The 21,183-nt window shown below is 32.9% G+C and overlaps 1 protein-coding gene across 2 annotated transcripts in view; it reads right to left on the bottom strand.

Moving 5' to 3' along the window:
- NALF1 (NALCN channel auxiliary factor 1) overlaps nucleotides 1-21,183 on the bottom strand; it is a 739,264-nt gene that overhangs the window by 563,838 nt on the left and 154,243 nt on the right. The gene's annotated exons all lie outside the window — the stretch shown is intronic.

Genomic DNA, 21,183 nt, shown 5'->3' on the forward strand with positions numbered 1-21,183 from the left:
ATAAGGTATCTTTGCCAAGAAAACTCCAAATGAAGCCTGAAAAATGACTAAACAGCTATGTGTGTATGTTTTAATGTAGGTATGTATGTATATATATATATATATATACATATATATCAATATATACACAAAGTATTTCAGAATTTCCATTAGATAGAAAAATTTTTATATTTTATAAAGTTTGTTTTTTAAATCATTTTGTTTTCCTCATTAATGATAAATATGTATATATACATAAATTGCCATAATTATCTCAAAGATTTTCTTAACTGCAGAAATAAATGTTTACTACCATTTAGTCACATTATAGATCAAGCATTAAGAAATTTATTTTTCATTTTTATACATTCTACTTCTATGCACACATTTATCTTTAATTTATTGCATTTAAGATCATTTCATTCAATTTAACAATAAATATCTATGCAATATGTAGATAAGGGCTATGTGCTAAGTTCCTGACCGAAAATGTTTTAAATGACATAGAATCTATTCTCTTTAGTCTCTAGTCTCCAATCTCTCTAGTCTCTAGTCTATCTATTCTCAAGGGACTTATTCTGAAGGAGGAAAAACATATATAGAAATAATTATCATCCAAATTTTAATGTTATACATGTATAAGAAAGGGAGATCCACAGTGATCTGAAAAATTGAGGAGTTGTGTAGTTGCTTTTAATGAGGTAAGGTGAGAGAAGAATTCATGAAGAATCTTTTAACTGAGTCTTAAAGAATTGGAAGAATTTCCATTTGTAGAGAAAGAGGAAGTATAGACAATCCAATCCAGTTATGGGATAGTAGCTTGGTAGGTAGTTAGATAGATAGATATATAGATAGAATGTGTGTATTTCATAGCTTTATGTGCTTTAATATATATATATATATATATATAAAGACCATATAACGTACTATAGTATTATAGTTTAACTAGAACTAGCAGCAAAGAGGGGAAAGGAAGACGATGAAAGAAAAGGGGAAAGAAAAGGAAGGGGACACTTCAACTCATTGTTTGTTTCCTATACAGATATCATCATAGTGAGATCATACTTGACTGGAGCCAGACTGTAGGAATCTATTCCCCACGTCTAGTGAATTCCTTGGGACTTAATAACTTGCTGAAATAATTGAACCTAATATTATCATCAAGTTTTGATACCAAAGGGGATTCTTTATGTGGGTCTTTTGGTTTCTTTAATAAAAATCAACTGAACAATCAACAAATAGTAATCTAATGCTTATAACATTGTGTAGTACTCTGATAGTACTCTGATACAATGAAGAGAGAGATATACAAGAATCTGGCTAGATCATTTTATTCTCTGTAAAATGAATGATTTTGTAAGACAGATTACTTCAAAAGTATCTGCAAGTTCCAGATCCATGATAAGAATAAGATAATGATTATTGCTTATGAAAAGCTTACATCACCACTAGGGAAATAATTATTATTTTATTATTAATAATAATTAATTAATTATTGATTGTAATAAAGATCACTTATTTAATAATCATGATGCTGAATTATAATAATAATATTGTATGCTATCTAAGAATTACAACACAATATATAAGAAATACAATACAATTATGTTATATAAGAATTACAATTACAAAAATATTACAACACAATAATAAAATTATGATAAATAACTCCATTAGTTTAACATATTGAAGTTAATAATCATTACTATTATTTTAAAATAATTATTATAATACTTATTTCTCCAGTGATATTGTAAGATAAATAGTTATCACTACATAAATACTTACATAGAAGTGACTATGAAGTCTGCAGGTGATAAAGAGCTTAAAATATAATTGAGGATTCCTATTAAAGAATAATAGAAGTATATTGGAAAGGAATGTGAAGTCAGATTATGGTACTAGATAGAGTAGATTATATTTAATGTTGTAGAAGATGCCCTGGGTTCAAATATGGGTTAACAATAGAGCTTTATACAGAGACATTGGGGAAAGAAGATAAATTAATATGAACATATAAAGTAAATCAACTTATATGCTGGGACTCCAAAAGTACTGTTTTAACTTTTACAACAAATTCAATTCAGTCACATTGGGTTTCTGTTTCCTGCAATAGTACCTACCTGTACTTATATAACAACTAATTTCTTCCAAATTTACCACTCTTCCACTACTGTGAAGTTAATCCCCTGTCTCTTACCTTCAGTTATTTTACTTTTCCATAAGGTTTCCCAAATATAGAATACATTTTCATATATCCATGTAGAACCACAAAGTTTTAGAGATTAATTATTCTTTTGAGATCATCTAATACAACCTTTTATTTTTATATAACTTTTTAGATTGCATAGATTTCATTGGCATAGGAACTCCCATTGGTAAAAGGCAGATGCCTTCTCATTTTATTGATGAGATAAATGAATAACACATCATCCTGTGAGTTAATGCTCTTAGTAATAGTGGCTTCTTGGCTCTTTATCTGATGTCCTTTCCATTTAATCCTATCATTTTAGCACCTATTTACAAAAAACTCCACTAAAATTCCAGTGCTTTCTGAAAGTCTACTAAATTAAATATTTACCTGTCAAAAGTACAAAAAAAAAAATTAATTTGGAAGGCTCCAAAAAATGAGGCAGGTCTACCCATTAAGTCTTCTTAAAATATATATAGGTAAGCTATATGTAGAGGACAACAGTGGATACTAATCACAAGATGATGTTTTTTTGTAATGCTTCCATTTTAGAATGTTGATACTCTTTAGAAATGCTAATTGGCAGAGAGACTCCTTTGATATGGGTTGTTAACAAAAAAAGTACCTTATAAAAAATCTAGAAGTTCACACTAGTGTGAGTAGATCACAGATTGAACAAGGGAATTTTGTTGCTGGGATTATTGTCCTTTCTAATTTTGCTACTTCATTGTTCTCTTTTCCTCCTTTTCTTCTCTTGTTTTGTTATTCTTTTCTATAAAGCTGGGGTGGGGATGATGTGTATCTTGCAAATACTGTATGTATTTGAAAGATTATCCTGTATTTGGAAAAATTCAGTATGATTTGGGTGTCAAACAATAAATATAATTAGGAAAAAAGATAAATGTTAAGCAACTACGGGAAAAACCATATACTAAAGCTGTAAAAACTACTAATATAGGCAAGTTTTTAACTTTCCACCAACTTTTGGAACTTTCTTCTTGCTCTACAACAAATATTCACCATATGTTTCTGATTCATATTAACTGATAACAAAAACAAGATTACATTTATGAAATAGTTGGTTTATAGAGTCAAAAGAACCTATGTTTTTCAAAGCAAATCACATTAATTGGTTTAGTAAATATATATATACAGCAGTTCAGTGGATGAGCACATTTAAAGAAGTATGACTCAAATCTTTCACCAAGCACCTGCTATCTTTTTTTTTTTTTGATCCTGTAATCTTGTGTTCTTTGTTAAGATGAAGAATTTCGGATGGGAAGTAAATGATTATGCATGATAACACTTGTCACTTTTACAAGTTTCAGTTGCATTTCACTGGCTATTCTAAACATGTCCTATTTTCTACCTTCAATAATTTCCTATATCATATTATTTCAGCCTTTGAACAAATGTTATAAAAGAATCAAACTATCCACTTTTCTGTTTATATTTCTAGTTATATCATTCACTTTCATCAGAACAATAGCATTCATTTACTGCTCACTTAATGTGGGACCTCAGCCAAGTATACTTTCATATTCTTTATGTAATAACCTTCTTGCAATGTATCTTTTGTTTCATAGTTTCTGTTCTATCAAAGCCTTTGTTCCTCACAGAACTTAACTATGCCAGCATTCCCTCATTAATCTGGCATACCATTACCCAGATTTCTGTAGTGAAGTAATGTAAACTTGAAATGATTGGCAACTTTCAATAATGTTCTAATTATTTGATTCATTGCCGAAGTTCATATTAAAATGTAGGAGTAGAATGGAATAATACATGCCTCATAGTTCATGAGGCACAGATCTAACTGTGAAGCTAAGCATTATGATAAAGGCATCATTGAGTTATATTTCATAGTTCTAATTTACATTTAATTGACAAAATTGTGAGTGACCCTTTCTCCCTTTTAAAATAATTTGCTTTAAAGCAAATATATATATATATATATATATATATATATATATATATATATATATATATATATATATATAATTTCTTGTAGAGGGCTGCAAATTTGAATAGATGTACTTCAATCAGACAACCGAGTGCTTAAAATTAATTACCTATTCAATATGAGACAATGACTCTATTAACATATGTTTGGATAAATGGCTCTTCTCACAGTTGATGCTGGCTCAATGTTTGGTGTTAAGATAATTGTAGGCAAGGATTAGAGGGTGGGGTGAGACAGGTCAGAGTCACTTTGCAGCTGGACAAGGAGGAGAGAAGCTGGCGACTTTGGACTTGAGAATCGAGGATACATCTTTGGTGAGCCTGTGGCAGTTTGTCTATCTCCTTCACTTCTCCCCCTAAAGACCAAGGACTTTAATTTATCCTGGCTCTGGCTGACCCTGAGGCCCTCCAGGGACCAAACCCATACTCCACAATTTCTTGCTTTGAAATAATATGGAATTATGAAAAAAGACTTGAGTTTTAATCTTTCAACTAACTTTACAGATGAAGAAACAATAAAAGGAAGGTTACAAACAATTACTTATTATAATCCCACTATTTTCCAGGTATTGTCCAAAAGTATTTTAGAAATATCATCTCATTCAAATTTCTTAATGACCATGAGAATTAGGGCTTATAATTGTTACCATTTTACAACTGAGGAAATTGAGGCCAATAGGAATTCTGTGAGTTGTCCATGGTAACACAGGTAGTAAGTGTGTAAGGCTAGATTTGAAGTCAGATTTTTCTAAGTCCAGACCCAGTACTCTGTTCACTGTACCACTGTACAGTAGTACTGTACTACTGTATCACTATATGACTTGCTACCTTAGGATTCAGGGAAGTTAAAAGACTTGTCAACAGAAGCTAGTAACTATCTAAATTTGTTCCCATTACACATCCAGCCATTCTGGAGAACAATTTGGAACTATGCTCAAAAAGTTATCAAACTGTGCATACCCTTTGATCCAGCAGTTTTTCTACTGGGCTTATACCCCAGAGATACTAAAGAAGGGAAAGGGACCTGTATGTGCCAAAATGTTTTTGGCAGCCCTGTTTGTAGTGGCTAGAAGCTGGAAAATGAATGGATGCCCATCAATTGGAGAATGGTTGAGTAAATTGTGGTATATGAATGTTATGGAATATTATTGTTCTGTAAGAAATGACCAGCAGGATGAATACAGAGAGGACTGGCGAGACTTACATGAACTGATGCTAAGTGAAATGAGCAGAACCAGGAGATCATTATATACCTCAACAATGATACTGTATGAGGATATATTCTGATGGAAGTGGATTTCTTCGTCAAAGAGATCTAACTCAGTTTCAATTGATCAGGGATGAACAGAAGCAGCTACACCCAAAGAAAGAGCACTGAGAAATGAATGTAAACTGCTTGCATTTTTGTTTTTCTTCCCAAGTTATTTATACCTTTTGAATCCAATTCTTCCTGTGCAACAAGAAAACTGTTTGGTTCTGCACACATATATTGTATCTAGGATATACTGTAACCCTATTCAACATGTATAGGACTGGTTGCCATCTGGGGGAGGGGGAGAGGGAGGAAGGGGAAAAATCAGAACAGAAGTGAGTGCAAGGGATAATGTTGTAAAAAATTACCCTGACATGGGTTCTGTCAATAAAAAGTTATTAAAAAATTAAAAAAAATAAATTTGTTCCCATTTACTTATAAATTTTTTTAAAAAGTCATTCATTCAAAAAAAAAGAAAACATTTTACTTTTCTGAGTCTTAGTCTTATCTATAGAATGAAAAGCTTGGATTAGATGGTGTCTATCTTTAAGTCCTAGACTTGAGTAAGTATCATTTTAAAAGTAAACATTTTTAAAATTCTTATGCCCATGTATGAACAGCAAAAGATAGCAAAACACTCATTACATGCTACAAGATTTAAAAAAAATGTACATGTGATTTCATCCATGTTGTTCAGTCATGTTTCAGTTCTGCATAAATCCAATTGGAGTTTTCTTGGCAAAGATATTAGAATGGTTTGCCATTTTCTTCTCCAGCTCATTTTTCAGATGATCAAACTGAGGCAAACAGGGTCAGGTGAATTGCCTGGGATAATATAGCTATCTAACACCACATTTGAACTCAGAAAGATGTTTTTTTCTGATTCCATGCTCACTATTCCATCCATAGCTAGCTGCCTTCATTCAAGTCAAGAGTTCCTAAGTAAATTCTAAGTGAGGATCTTTCTCTGTTGATATGAATACCATCTCTACAGCTTAAAGTCAGTCCTCAACATACAAAAAGCTTATTTCTTGTCCAAAGGCACAGAGCTAATACTGCCCATGGTAAACCCAGGTTTTCCTGATTTTGAGGCTAGGTGTCTATCTTATACTATTTCTTGCAATACTTATAACCATAACTATAGTCGTGTATCATTCTTTTTGTTCTAAGAAATAGTTGAATATTATAAATGAACAATGTATATGGAGACAGATATATCATTGTCATATCATTTAATATAAAAGAATTAAAACATTTTTCTTTAAATCTAATATTTCCCTCCAAAATAGAAAAACATTTTCACACATACCTGTGCCAGGGAATTGTCTATAGGTAACCTGTAAACAGTACTTACAAGAATGCTCACAGTACTCATGGGACTATGCCTTTGCACTTTTGAGTTCATAATGAAATTTTATTCCTAATGTTGCTAGTTATATAAAGTTAATCTTGCCTATTAACATTAGACTGTATTAACATAGTACTTGCTGTCCCAACAGCAGCCTAAATTGGGCTATAATTGAAAGACAATGAATAAGAAGGTAAAGATTGATAATTTGTCTCATTGATCATAATATAATCACCCATGGTAGGCAAATAGAAGAATATATTTCCCTATTGCATCAGAGAGAAAGATATTGAGGGAATCATTTGTCTGCATGTTAAAGCTTTTTATAAGCCAGGTTTGTTATGTGAAAGGAAAAAAAAAGTGAATTAGCTGTAGATCTCTGCAAGATGTTGACTATGAACAGGCCAAATACAGAAAACATAAACAAATGCCTTCAATGCAAATTGTTTTGGAAAAGTTGTTGCCCCCCACTCCTTCATGTTTCCACTCCAGTCCCCCTTTGGGAGGTTATATTTAGGTAATAGATTTGCAGCAGTGGGAGAAGAGTTGGCTAGTGATTGTTCCAGCTGATACATACTGCGGATGTTTGCAAGTGAAAAGGGGAAAATGCTTTATGGTGCAGTGGCCCAACGCACAGAAAGAGCAGTCAGAGCTTAATTCAATAGGATGCAAGGCATCTTAACTCCTAGAATACCACTGAAAGCACAGCACATAGCTAAAGAAATGAGAGTGTAGGAAAGGGAGGGACACAGGCTTGACAAAGAGGCAGCAAGAAGACTGTAATGGTGTAGGGTGATTGAGTTTGATCTTTCAGGACTCTTAAAATAGTCTGAGACTACTCAACTACTGAATGCTTTGTTGTCCCAGAAGGGGAGCATAGATTACTGTTTAAAAAAAAAGAATCTTGAACTTGAACTTGGGTCTTTCCAAAGCCCCATGACACCTTTTTCTCCTCTCCCAGATTTTCTCTTTCTCCCAAGTAAGATATTATAAATATAAGGACTTCCAAGCTATTAACTCAATGTGACAGGCTAATAGAGATGGTTCCCAAGAAACTTAATTGGAAGCCATATCACACAGGCCCTTCTCTACTCTGCACAGTTTGCTCAAGTGAGTTTGATTCTGACAAAATGTTTCTTCCTCATGACACTTTATCTGTAGCTCTCCCTCACAACTTCTTCATATTAAAATTTTCAAATGAAGATCAAAGTTAAACTATGTCATTTAAACCTTTGAGAATAGAAGTAGCCTTGGGGAAGGGAGGTTGTGCTGAGATATATTATGATTGGATTACTCTAACTGTCCTTAGTGCTCCAGTAAATAATGAAAAGGGCACAAAAAATTAGGGAGAATCTTGTTTCAGATACCACTCACATGGAAGGATCTATGTTATTAGAAGAGCAGTTAAGTAGTTCTCTGGATAGAGCACAGGGCCTGGAGAAAAGAGTACCTGAGTTCAAATCTGGCTTTTGACAATAGTTGTATGACCCAGTATAAGGCACTTGATCTAATTTGTCTCAGTTTTCTCATCTGTAAAATGAGTTGAAAAGGGAGATAACAATTCACTTCAGTATCTCTCCAAAGAAAACTCCCAAAAGGGATAATAAAGAATTGGACTCAATTGAAATGACTAAACACTATTATGATTATTAGAAAATTTAAGTCTCATCCATTTGCTACCTTGATTGGAGAAACAGATTCTTTTTAACTCTTTTAATTTAAATTACCCTCTCATCCAACTTGAAATAGAAAAATTGGAATACTAGGACAAGAACAAGCTTTTTATATATTTAAAACAAAATAAAACAAAAGTCTGCAACCTGGAATTTTAGTTCCATTAGGAATTGTGCTCAATAATATCATTGTTTAATCCTTTTGCACTTAAGATGTAGAATTTCTCTGTTATGGAAAACATCTCATTTTTCATTTGCATTTTAAGTAGGTTGAGTTGAAAGCACAAATATTGACCTATTCTCTAGGCTAAAATGAATCTCTCCTTGTAACAAAATATAGAGGTAATATTCTGTAGAGGTTGGAGGGCTGGACTAGGAACCTGGAAAAATGGAATTCAAATCCTGCCTCACGCACTTTACTAGCTATAACTGTGGAAAAGTCACTTAAATTCTTTGTGCCTCATTTTCTTTATCTGTTGAAGGGAGATAATATCAGCACATGTATCACAGTTAAAATTAATTAAGAAATTAATGTATGAAAAATGTTTTGTACAGGCTAAAGCATATGTAAACTAATAAAAACTCATTTTCATGTAAATGTCATAACTAGTAATGATTCTGTTGATAAAATCAGTGAAAAGGAATATGTTTGTATGCACAAACATGTGTGTGTGTATGTGTATGTATGTACCTGTGTGTTTTCAGGAGAGATCATATAGAATATTGAATAGAGTTATGCATATGGAATGTAGATGTTTAGGAGAGATAGTGCAGAATACTGAAAAAAGTTCTACTTGTGGAGTCCAAAAAGATCTGGTTGCAAATCCTGTCTTAAATACTAGTTATTTGATCCTGAGCAAGCCATTTAAAGTCTTAATGCCTCTGGTAAGTTAAGACCATACTTTACAGAACACACTCCAGTCTACATTGGTGGAACAAATTACATCACAAATCTGAATAAAATAACTGTTACACTTCATTGAATTGCTGTGAGGTTCATATGAGACATTATATATAACGAACTTTTCAAATATAAAAACACTCTGGAAACCATGCTATATAAACACCAGCAATCATGATTATTGACAAATAGCTCTTCAGTTGTCTTTTGATTGCTACAACTTGGTTAATGAAACTTGTGTGTGAAACAATTACTGGAGTTGCTAGAATTCTTCACAAACAATTCAGGAAGGCCAATCACTTTTTGTTACCATGTAAACTAGTAAATAATATTATATATTCTGAAAAATAATGCAGCTGGAGTTTATACATGCTACCTAAATTAACCTCACATAAATTCTTGAGTCCTATCTCAGGATTCATTATGTTGAATATTTTGTTTGCCTAGTACTGCTTTGCCTTATTTGGAATCCATTCCCTACTGCTGCTGTGTTTTCTGAAGCACTTATTTTAGTTATAAAATTCAAGCCCCTAAAACAACAATAACAAGATCAAGCCAGCTCATAAAATTAACCATATTTTTTAACCTCTCTCTACATTCAGTAAAAGTTGGCTAAGCAGGTATTTCTCTCCTTTTGTCTATAATCCTTCCTCTTTCCAACTTCCCTTTCCTCTCCTTCTCCTTTCCCCTCTTTCCTTCTTTTCCTCTCATCCTCTCTCTCTCTCCCTCCCCCTCTCTCTTCACTCTGAAGAGTAGTTGATCACTCAGCTGTTTTGTTCCAGGGGTCCCAGCTGAGGACAGATGTATACTTAATCTTCTTTCACTACCTGGCTCTGTACAACCTAACTCTTCCCCCAATCCACTACCCTTCTCTCTGTATCTGTCTCTCTCTTTCTGTCTTTCAAAAAATATTTAGGAATCAATTTAAGAAAAAATAGCATCTTAAAAATATATATGATCCTCTCTCTTCTGATCCTCTGAGAGGGTGATGTTTGAATTAGGCAAGTGCTAATTAGTTAATCCTGTAGTCAGTAAAACAGTAGATTTAAATTTTGAATGCTAATTCTGCAACTTGCTAGCATTGCTACTTTATTTGTAAAGAGGTCTAGGTGGATGTTTTCTGAAGCCATTTCCAGTCCCAAATCCTATGATATTTTTACTTTTGTTAAATATATATCCTGGGTTTTTCTAAGATTTGACCTGGATTTCTGACTTTGATAGTGACCAGAATATATTATGTAAAATATGCCTTTGAGTTTAAGGCCCAGATCCTAATTATTCTCTGTAGTTATTAGCTGTTAGCATTCTCAATAAAGCCTCAGAAGATTCAAAAAATAATGCATAGTAATTAGAGGAATATTATATTATTTCCCCAAATCTACCAATATTTTGGTAAGGATTAAATTAGAATCTTAAGGCAAGGAATAAATGCCCTAACTACTCACAAAATCATTACACTTAAGCATTTCTTTAAAACATTTCTCTATAATGCCCTCCCCCAGTGTAGTGAGTGACAGTTTCCAGACCAAGTACTTAAAATATATTGATGATCATTGTTTCTTTTTCAGTACCAAACCTAGATATATTGCATCGATCATGCCACAAATGAACTTTCACTTGTGGCAAAGAAAAACAAAGAAATAGACAAAACTGATATGGAGACCCTATCTGACAATTTGGGCAATAATTTACCTTCATTATTTTCTGCTTTTCTGAGAAGAGTATAATGTATTTCATTATTTGGTACTAAATATGTACTATTGTTGTTGTGGTTGTTGTTATTGTTGTTGTTCCAAGTATTTCTTTTTTATCCAGAAAACAATTTTTAAAAACATCTTAAAGTATAGGATTGTAGCCTTAGAGCTGGAAGACATATCAGAAATATATCTGCCTCATTGTACAGATTAGAAACAGAGAGAAAGACCTGTAAAATATTTTGCAGAGGGGCACATACATAGTTAATCTTAAATTTTAACTAATGCCTAGTAACTCCAATATCAAGCATACTGACCTTTGCATTAACTCGCTTATTTGGGTTCATCTTTAAGCTAAACACTGTCACTACCATTATCACCACTGTGATAACATGATTAGGATATAGGATTTTCTAATAAGAATGTATATATTGCATTAGCATTCCATGATAACCAGAGATATTTTCTGTATTAACCAAGGGGGAATTCTTGAGCTGATTTGGGAATACCTAAAAATTATATTTTAGCATTTGTAGCAGCCCTTTTGTGGTGGCAAGAAACTAGAAACCGAGTGAATCAGTTGGAAAATAGTTGAATGTTATGGTATATGAATGTTATGGAATATTATTGTTTTATAAGAAATGATAAGCAGAATTATTTCAAAGAGAGACTTACATGAACTGATGCTAAGTGAAGTGAGAAGAAGCAGGAGACCATTGTACACAGCAACAGCAAGATTATACTATGATCAATTCTGATGTACTTGGCTCTTTTCAACAGTGAGGTGATTCAGGCCAATTCCACTGGTCTTGTGTTGAAGAGAGCCATCTGCATCCACAGAGAGGACTGTGGGGACTGAGTATGGATCACAACATAGTATTTCACCTTTTTGTTTATTTGCATTTTATTTTCTTTTTCATTTTTATTCTTTTTGATCTGCTGTTTTTTGTACAGCATGATAATTGTGGAAATATGTATAGAAGAATTAGACATGTTTGAGAAAAAAATTAAAACACAATGTTTTGCAAGGGTAAATGTTGAAAATTATCTATGCATGTTTTGAAAATAAAAAACTTTAATAGAAATGGGAATTTTTAAAATCGTATTTTGGAACCTTACAATCCACTTCAATAACCAAACTTTCTTTTTTCCTTCATCAGTACTTGCATTACACAGATGAAGAGTGAAGTGGATGACCTAAAAGGGGAACTGTTTTATTCAATGTAAAATATTTTCAATTATGTCTTTAATAGGATATAAAAAATCAGATGCTTTTGAAAAGTCCTTGCCTTAAGCTGACAGCACCATCCAATCTATGTCAGAAAAACATCAGACTCACAGCTTCATATCATAAATCATCCTATTTACTCCATAGACAGTGAGAGAATAAATATATTCATAAGTGATTTTAGAATTTTTGGTCTTTTTTCTGCTTTTCTTTATAAGCTAGTAAATTTAGACCCCATATTTTGGCCAAATCAATCAATGTTCATGTACAAGAAATTGTGGTATTCAGAAACTTGGAATTTTAGCAAGTTAAAAACATGTTACTGCATTCAATGAAATAAAAAAAAAATTGCTTGAGATCAGGAACTGTTTTCCCCCTGTCTTTCCTCTCTCCCCACTGTCTAGCACAGTACCTGCTCATTCAAAGGAAATTAATGTTTTATTTGGTCAAGTTGGTCAAGTTAATGGAGCAGGAGATAGTGTCAAAACACTTGGATGCAAATGCCATGTCTACCTTGGAATCTAGGGCAGACATATTACTATTAAGACATTAAACCTCACTTTCCTCAAATATAAAATGTGAATGATATTGCCTTTAAAAGTGCCTTAAGTAGAGGGATGCTATAAAGAAAGTGCCATTTATAATTGAACCATTATTATTACTCATATAATGATTACTGTGCTTTTTTTTCCCCCTCTTCATCTTATCCTTGGGTTTACAACATTGCTTTTTAAAAAGAACAAAAATATAATCTTTATCTTGTGAAATAGATTTTTGAGTTGACACAATTTCTCAGATATTCCAGCAAAGTATCTGTATATTATTTCCTTTAGAAGATATGATTTATGAATACATAATGTGAATATAAATATGTGTGCATATTTATACAAGCATATGCCATTCTCACACATATGTGCTTTATATAAAGAAACACATTATACATATATGCACATATGTATACAAAGGGAAATTGAATGATAATTATATTTTAGTATAGCTATCTTTTCTTTTCTCAGCTAATAGCAAATAAATGATTTTAACAGTATGGCATCCCCTATAAAAATTATACATTTTTAATTGAGATGATCTGAAATCATATTGCTTCCTGCAGGGTTGATTTTAGATTTTTCAGCATAATGCTTATGTCTTTATATGCATTTTCTAAAATTCAAAATCTAATTTGAGGTAGAAATTAAGAGAAAAATATATAAATCTGACATTAATATTAGAATATTGAATAAAAGTTCCTTTTAAAGACTTTGATTACTTAATTTTTAAATCTGCCTTTATCATACAGATATTGTAGAAATTTGTCTCCTGATGTAGTTGCAATTAGCCTGTGAAAATGTTCAAATATTTTTGTACATATGACTTTGCCTGAATTTTAGGAATCATTGCCTGAAACAGATATGTGTCATTTTCATATGTTCTCATTTCCCCTTCCTAAGTCCAAAAAAAATAAACTAGTAAGCCAGGAAAGATTCAAAAAAGTTTTTCAGAGAAAGATGGAAGCTGGAAAATTAACAATCTATACTAAAAGTCACTTCAATTTTTCAGTCACATAATTATCCATAAAATTCACCCACTCTTACTTAATCTGAGATCAAGATGACTCACTAAAACCTTAAAAGAATAAAAAAAATTAAATTTCATAGAGCCTTTTTTTGGTTTTGTGTGTGTGTGTTTATGTGATTAGATTAAAATGTAATTAAGGCACTATCTACTGAGTAGTCCCAACCTAGAGCATAAGGAAAAATAGAAAGAATTATAAGTTGTCCCATCGTACTTTTGTGGGGGAATGAGTCTTGCCAGATGGTGGACTGCTATACTTGTAATTTTACTGTGGCATGTGCTAAGGGAGAAAGAAAGAAAGAAAGAAAGAAAGAAAGAAAAGAAAGAAAGAAAGAAAAGAGAAAGAAAGAAAGAAAGAAAGAAAGAAAGAAAGAAAGAAAGAAAGAAAGAAAGAAAGAAAGAAAGAAAGAAAGAAAGAAAGAAAGAAAGAAAGAAAGAAAGAAAGAAAAGAGAGAGAGAGAGAGAGAGAGAAGAGGAGGAAGGAAGGAAGGAAGGAAGGAAGGAAGGAAGGAAGGAAGGAAGGAAGGAAGGAAGGAAGGAAGGAAGGAAGGAAGGAAGGAAGGAAGGAAGAAAGGAAGGAAGGAAGGAAGGGGGGAAGGAAGGAAGGAAGGAAGGAAGGAAGGAAGGAAGGAAGGAAGGAAGGAAGGAAGGAAGGAAGGAAGGAAGGAAGGAAGGAAGGGGGGAAGGAAGGAAGGAAGGAAGGAAGGAAGGAAGGAAGGAAGGAAGGAAGGAAGGAAGGAAGGAGGAAGGAAGGAAGGAAGGAAGGAAGGAAGGAAGAAAGGAAGGAAGGAAGGGAGGAAGGAAGGAAGGAAGGAAGGAAGGAAGGAAGGAAGGAAGGAAGGAAAGAAGGAAAGAAGGAAGGGAGGAAGGAAGGAAGGAAGGGAGGAAGGAAGGAAGGAAGGAAGGAAGGAAGGAAGGAAGGAAGGAAGGAGGGAAGGAAGGAAGGAAGGGGGGAAGGAAGGAAGAAGGAAGGAAGGAAGGGGGGAAGGATGGAAGGGGGGAAGGAAGGAAGGAAGGAAGGAAGGAAGGAAGGGGGGAAAGAAGGAAGGAAGGAAAGAAGGAAGGAAGGAAAGAAGGAAGGAAGGAAAGAAGGAAGGAAGGAAAGGAGGGAAGGAAGGAAGGAAAGAAAGAAAGAAAGAAGGAAGAGAAAGAAAGAAAGAAAGAAAAAGAAAGAAAGAAAGAAAGAAAGAAAGAAAGAAAGAAAGAAAGAAAGAAAGAAAGAAAGAAAAGAAAGAAAAGAAAGAAACAAAGAAAGCAAGCTCTGAGAATGTCACACAGTGTGAAAGGCTCATATGAAAAGGTACAGAGCCGTCTTTCAGTAGACTATCTACAAAAGCTTTTGAAATTGTTGCTTCATCCAGCTGCAGTAGTTTCTGTAAATTCAAAGGACATTTTCTTGTATGGTATCAAAGATCGAAGCTGACTTTGTTAACCCAGTAACGGAATAGACATGGAGTCTTAAAGTCTGCTCCTGTTCCATTTCCATCACGTGTGGGAAATTGACTATGTCAAGAATGTTAACCTGGTGCTGATAAATGATCCTTTTTCATTGCTTCAGGGTATGGCAAATAAAACCTAGTATATTTTTTCCTGCTGATGCACCACAAAAAGAATGCCTTCTTGACCTAAATTTGTTATATCCCACATAGTTAACTATAATCATCACAGCAAAGTTTCTATTCTTGTTCACTGTACAAAAGTACTAGCCCTAAAAAACTACCCATTTTTCTTGATATCTATTAAAACAATTTTACAACATAGGACATTTTGAATATCAATCTTTTCATATAGAAAACAACTGTACTGTTTACAATTAGCTTTTACTTTTGCAAAACCTAATAATGTTATCAGAGATATAGCCATAGTGTGATAACCAGAGCTTCATCCTAGGGCACTGAATTTAGTGGGCTCTTAGTTTAGAAGGAACCTAGAGTAATTGAAATAATACAAAACTGCAGAATTTAGCATCCACTTACTAGAATAACTAGTTAAGATAAAAAGCTGCCAGATGGCTAAGTATGGGTGAGCTCTTCCTCTACCTAAAACTATTCTGTCACCTCACATGTATATGGTAACCTCATGTCATTGTCCCTGGAATTTCTGTTTACCCTCTCACTAATTCACTTTAATAGACATGTACTCAACTAATGTGTAAATGTGTTGAAAATACAATTCATCATCTTCACTCTTAAACTTGTCTTTCCTCCTGACCTTTATTCCTCTCAAAGTCACCACTGTTCTTCTAGTCATGCAAGATCCCAATTTAAGTGTCCTCTTGAACTCTTCACTCTCACCTACCTCTGCAAAATCCATTAAACTCTATTAAATCTATTCCAAATTTTTCACATTCCTCATATCTGTCCCTTTATCTCTACTCAAATAGCCACCAATTTAGGGTAAAGAGTCATCATCTCTAAACCAGACTATCATAAAAGTGTCCTAGTTGGTCTCTCTACATCCAATATTTCTTTCACATAATCTAACTTCCACATATTTGCCAAAATAATATTATGAAAACACAGATCTGACCATGTCTTCTTCCTGCTCCCTATTGATTTTAGGAGAAAACACAAAATTTTCTTTTTTAGCATTTAAAGGTCTTCACAATCTGGTTTCTTCCTATTTTTCTATGTTAACAAATCCTCCTCCCTCATGCTACATTCCATATCTGCTTGCTTTTCCTTCTCAATCTTCTGTCTTTGTGTTTCTGCACACTTTTTTTTCCTCACCTCTACTTCCTGTAAAAGCTAACTACCACCACAAGGACTCATGTCAAGTGTCATTTCCTTCAATAAGTCTTTCCAGGTTTTCCCACTTATTGCCATCCTTCCAAAACCATTGTATTTGCTTGGTATAGCCAAGCATTTACCTACTTGTGAACATACTGTATTCTCCCCACTCCAGGAGAATATAAGATTTTTGAAGGCAGGTATTATTTCATTCTCGAATTTGTACTTAGTACAATGTCTAGTACATAACAATCATTTAAAAATCTTTCTTTAGTTTTTTGTAATAATGCTATAAAATAACACCAGCAGTTCTGTTTTATTTCTATAATTTTGTCCAATATGTCAATTCCAAAAAAAGAAGCAATACAACTATTCTTTGACTATTACATTAAAATAGTAAATTCAATTCAACACATCCTTATTAATCAACATCTTTTTACAAAGCACTTAGTTTAAATATCTAGTAAATAATGTGTCTACCATGGATAATCCATAATTTTTTTTAAACAATCAATATCAAGTAAGGAACTGCATACCTAGTTCCTAGTAGCACAATTCCTATAGAGTATATACCAGACACTTAAAAAAATTTTGTTTATGCACTGTTTGACTGACTTTCAATAGAATTCAACTGAAAGACAGAAAGCAAAGAAGGAAGAGTAATCAATAGCATTCAGAAAATCATTGTTAAGATGGTTCTGAGTCCTAATGATAATTTAAAAATTAAATTGATGAAGCAAGAAATTGAAGTTGTTCTTTGTAAAAACAAAAATAAGCAACAACAACAAAACAAACTTTTCTTTAGTTTTCAGTTCCCCTGGGACCTATATAGAAGCTTGACTATTTATAAATAATGGGTGTCACTATAAAGCATATCTCATAAACTCCCTCTGAAAGCAATTCCAAAGGAAAAGCTACTAAAAACAAACTAAAAATGGACAAAAGTTAAATAGATAAATGAAGAAATTAATGAAAAAATAAAGGAGTGAGGAAATAAATAAATGAAAACCAGCACCAACAAACAACATTGGAAAGAAGCATTAATTCCACCTTTTTAGGTGGGTACCACTCATTTACATTTATCAATTCTTGTATGTTTCTTTAATTTCTTCATTTTATAGATATTCTGTCTCTGTCAAGGTCACTTTACTATCAGTTAAATCCTATCTCTGCTAGAAATTGTGGAGTCTGGAACTCATTCAGGAAGAAATGCCTCAGTTGTCTTTGAGCCCAAAAAAGTGCTAAGTAATTACATTGGGTGACCATATGTAGCTGTATCTTGTGAAGAATTCAGTATCTTGTGAAGAACAATAATCTCACAGGGTTTGGTGCCAAAAGAAGTACTTGCTGGAGTCAGTCAGTCAGCTATCATTTCACTTATTAAGCACCTACTATGTGTCAAGCACTGTGCTAAGTTTAAGGTAATATCCACCGCTAGCACAGAAGTGTTGGGAGGGGAGTGTTGAATGGGTAGTAGTAAGTTCCCATACTCATACTGAGTGACTTACTACACATTTTCTCTGACATTGCTTTGTAGATCTAGACTAGTCCAATTCATGTAACTCTGCTTTGTGAAGAAAGCTAAAGGACTAATATGGTCTGCCAGAATGAGAATATGTGTATCAAGAAGAATTTCAAATCCATTCTTGTCATGCTCTCAGGCAATCCCACTAATAGCCAGACTCTCTTTCACGATGCCTCTAGCAGAACCATTCAAAAGTTTTGAAATGCACAGATTCATTTATACTTATTAGCTGGGGATATTATGAAAGAAGAGAGCATTATAAGGTTCAAAATTTTTATCCTTTACATTTGGAAAAAAAGATGTCTCCAAATCACTCAAGCACAGTGTTACCTGATTCCAACCAAGAAATAGTTCACGAAGGAAAAAAAAATCTCAGAAATTTCAGTCTATTTCTTTGAGCCCTTTGCACCAAATATCCTCTAGTGATAAACCATTTTGATCATGATGAGAGCAGAAATTCTCCAAAAACCTGGTCCCTTCCGATTTTTCTTTCATCCTCAGTCTATGGTACTGCCAAGATTGTGCTTTGTATGTTTAAGAACAATGTGCTTCTATCTACATGAAAAAAAAAAAAAAAACAAAAAAAAAATGACATTTATATTGGTGTTTTAAGCTTTGAATGGCATTTTATATACAATGATCTTCACAACCACTATGATGTTGGATTTATTGGAAACATTATTCCAATTTTACAGATAAAGAAATTGAGTAATATCAATTCAGAACTGAAAGAACCCTTTGATGCCATCTGCCTTCCTTTACCCCTCCTTTTACAGAAGAGATTTGTAAAGCCCCAAAAGGTTATATGATTTCTCAAGGTCTCACAAGTATTGGTGTAAGACAAAGGATTTAACATTAGACCTCTGACTCCATATTGACTGTTTTTTCCATGTGCTGCAGGTCAGAGAGTAAGTAGTAAAGTGATTTAAAACCAGCTTTTCCTGATTCAGTCTAGTACTCTGCCTACTATGTTGCATTGCCTCTATTAGCTATACAAACCACACCGCACAGTCTAGGTCAACATAGAAAATTTACATAGATCATTATTCTAATATCAATGTACCTCCATAAGGCATGATAGGTATTGTAGTGTGAATGAAGACTGATAAATTGAAGATCAAAATAGCTGAGTTAAAGATTCTGTTAATATCATATATAAGATTATGGAAGTAAACAGGGAACAATGGATGTTATTGCTTAATTTGAAGAGAGTATAGTTTGTGCCCTGAACCACTTAAATAGGCTGAATCAGGAAGGGTGGTGATGATGATGATGATGATGATGATATTTCTATATTGCTTTTATTATTTTAAAAATGCTTTTAAAAGATAATTTATTTAACTAGATAATAATATAATCCTCATAATAAATCTGTGAAATCGATCCTATTATTATTCCCATGATGTGAGGGAAAAGACTGAGATTAATTGACTTTTCCAGAATATCTAACTATCTAAGGAAAATTCAGACACAGGTCTCCTGGAGTCCAAGTTTTCTGCTCTATTTACTATGCCATCTAGAATAAGAATGTGAAACCTAGGATAACTAGAAAATGAAGAGAGAAGAGAAGAAAGAGGAAAAAACAGCTGATAGAAATAGAAAAAATATATAATTATAACTATTGTAGGCACTTCTTAATGAAACCCAGAATCACAGAAAAGACTAGTTAGATCAAAATATCTTTTCTATATCATGGAAGTACATGAAGTCTATGGACACTGTTACAGAACCATTATTTTTGGTTAAATTTGTAATGAAAGAAATGATAAATTTTAACTGGAAAGTAGTGATAATTAAGATTCATTTTTTTTTTACTTAAATTGATGGATCCTCTTAAATCTAAACATGTATTCCCTAGAGAACCATAGATTCCAGATTAAAGAACTCCTGAGCTAGATAATTCCTTAAAGCAGGAATTACGGGATCCTGATTCATATCATAGGTTAGATGGAGGTTGAGGAAGAAAATAATTTTGATATAAAAAATCTAGAGAGAAAGGGATTCTTCTTTTTCAGGTGATAAAGAAGAGAGACAAATAGCCTATAGCTTAGTCCTAGGCACCATGTTAAGCTCTTTACAATTATTATCTCATTTGATCATCAAAAAACCCTAAAGAGCTAAGTTTTGTTATTATTTCCATTTTACCAGTAAGGAAACTGAGGGAAGAAGAAAAAATTACATGATAATTTTATTATATATTTAAAAGAAATAATAAGTCATACATAATAGATTTGCAGTTTCGTGTGTATTAATCTTTTTTATTATAGTACATATAAATGCTTGTTTTATTCCCTAAATTAAAAATAAAAGAAATTATAAAAAGAAAACAAAGTAGTTCTATCATGAAGTACCAATTAGAGATAACTGATAGACATCCACCCTTGCAATATGATGAATTTGTTAGGAAGGCTTCCAGTGCTTTGGGTAGAACTCCAGTGGAAAATTTGCAGGAGGACAGCAGCAAAAGTTATATGAGAGAAGAAGATATGGATGGATTACGATATGTACTATTGAAAGCAATAATTATATAGGTGAAATCACAGATTTATCAACAATGGAAGTCTAGAGGAAGAATAGAATTCATTATATTGTTATATAATAGATATAAATCAAGATAATATTTTATGTGCATGGTTTTTATTGACCATCAAATGATGCCAGTATATTTAATTTTTAAAGTTTATTTTTCTTAGTATTTTTTTTGTGTTTCTAATATCCATTTTACCATATGGAAACTGTTTCCATATGGTAATTATTTAAATTCAGAATAACATCTAAAATCAAGTAGAATGCATAACAGGACAACCTGTTTTAAATCTCATCCAAAATTTGTTACCTTTTACAGGCAATTTTGAAGTTAGGAAGCGCCATATTAATTCCAAGTATGAATAATTAATTTTTTTTCTAAATTCAACAAATAATTGAGCTTGCCCTGTCATTATTGTCCTTTTCCCCAGCTAGCAGGAAGAACAGATCCCTGTCAGAAAGCTGCCACCCCAGCAATCCCATGGGAGCATCCTACTGCCTTTCATTTTGATAGGCACATATGTGCTGAATCAGCACACATAGAATATATATATAAATATGTGGTCTCTTGCATTTTTATGCAAGACTGTGCTTTAGCAGGGA

The sequence above is a fragment of the Antechinus flavipes genome, chromosome 3 (genome assembly GCF_016432865.1).
Source record: "Antechinus flavipes isolate AdamAnt ecotype Samford, QLD, Australia chromosome 3, AdamAnt_v2, whole genome shotgun sequence".
Lineage (NCBI taxonomy): Eukaryota > Metazoa > Chordata > Mammalia > Dasyuromorphia > Dasyuridae > Antechinus > Antechinus flavipes.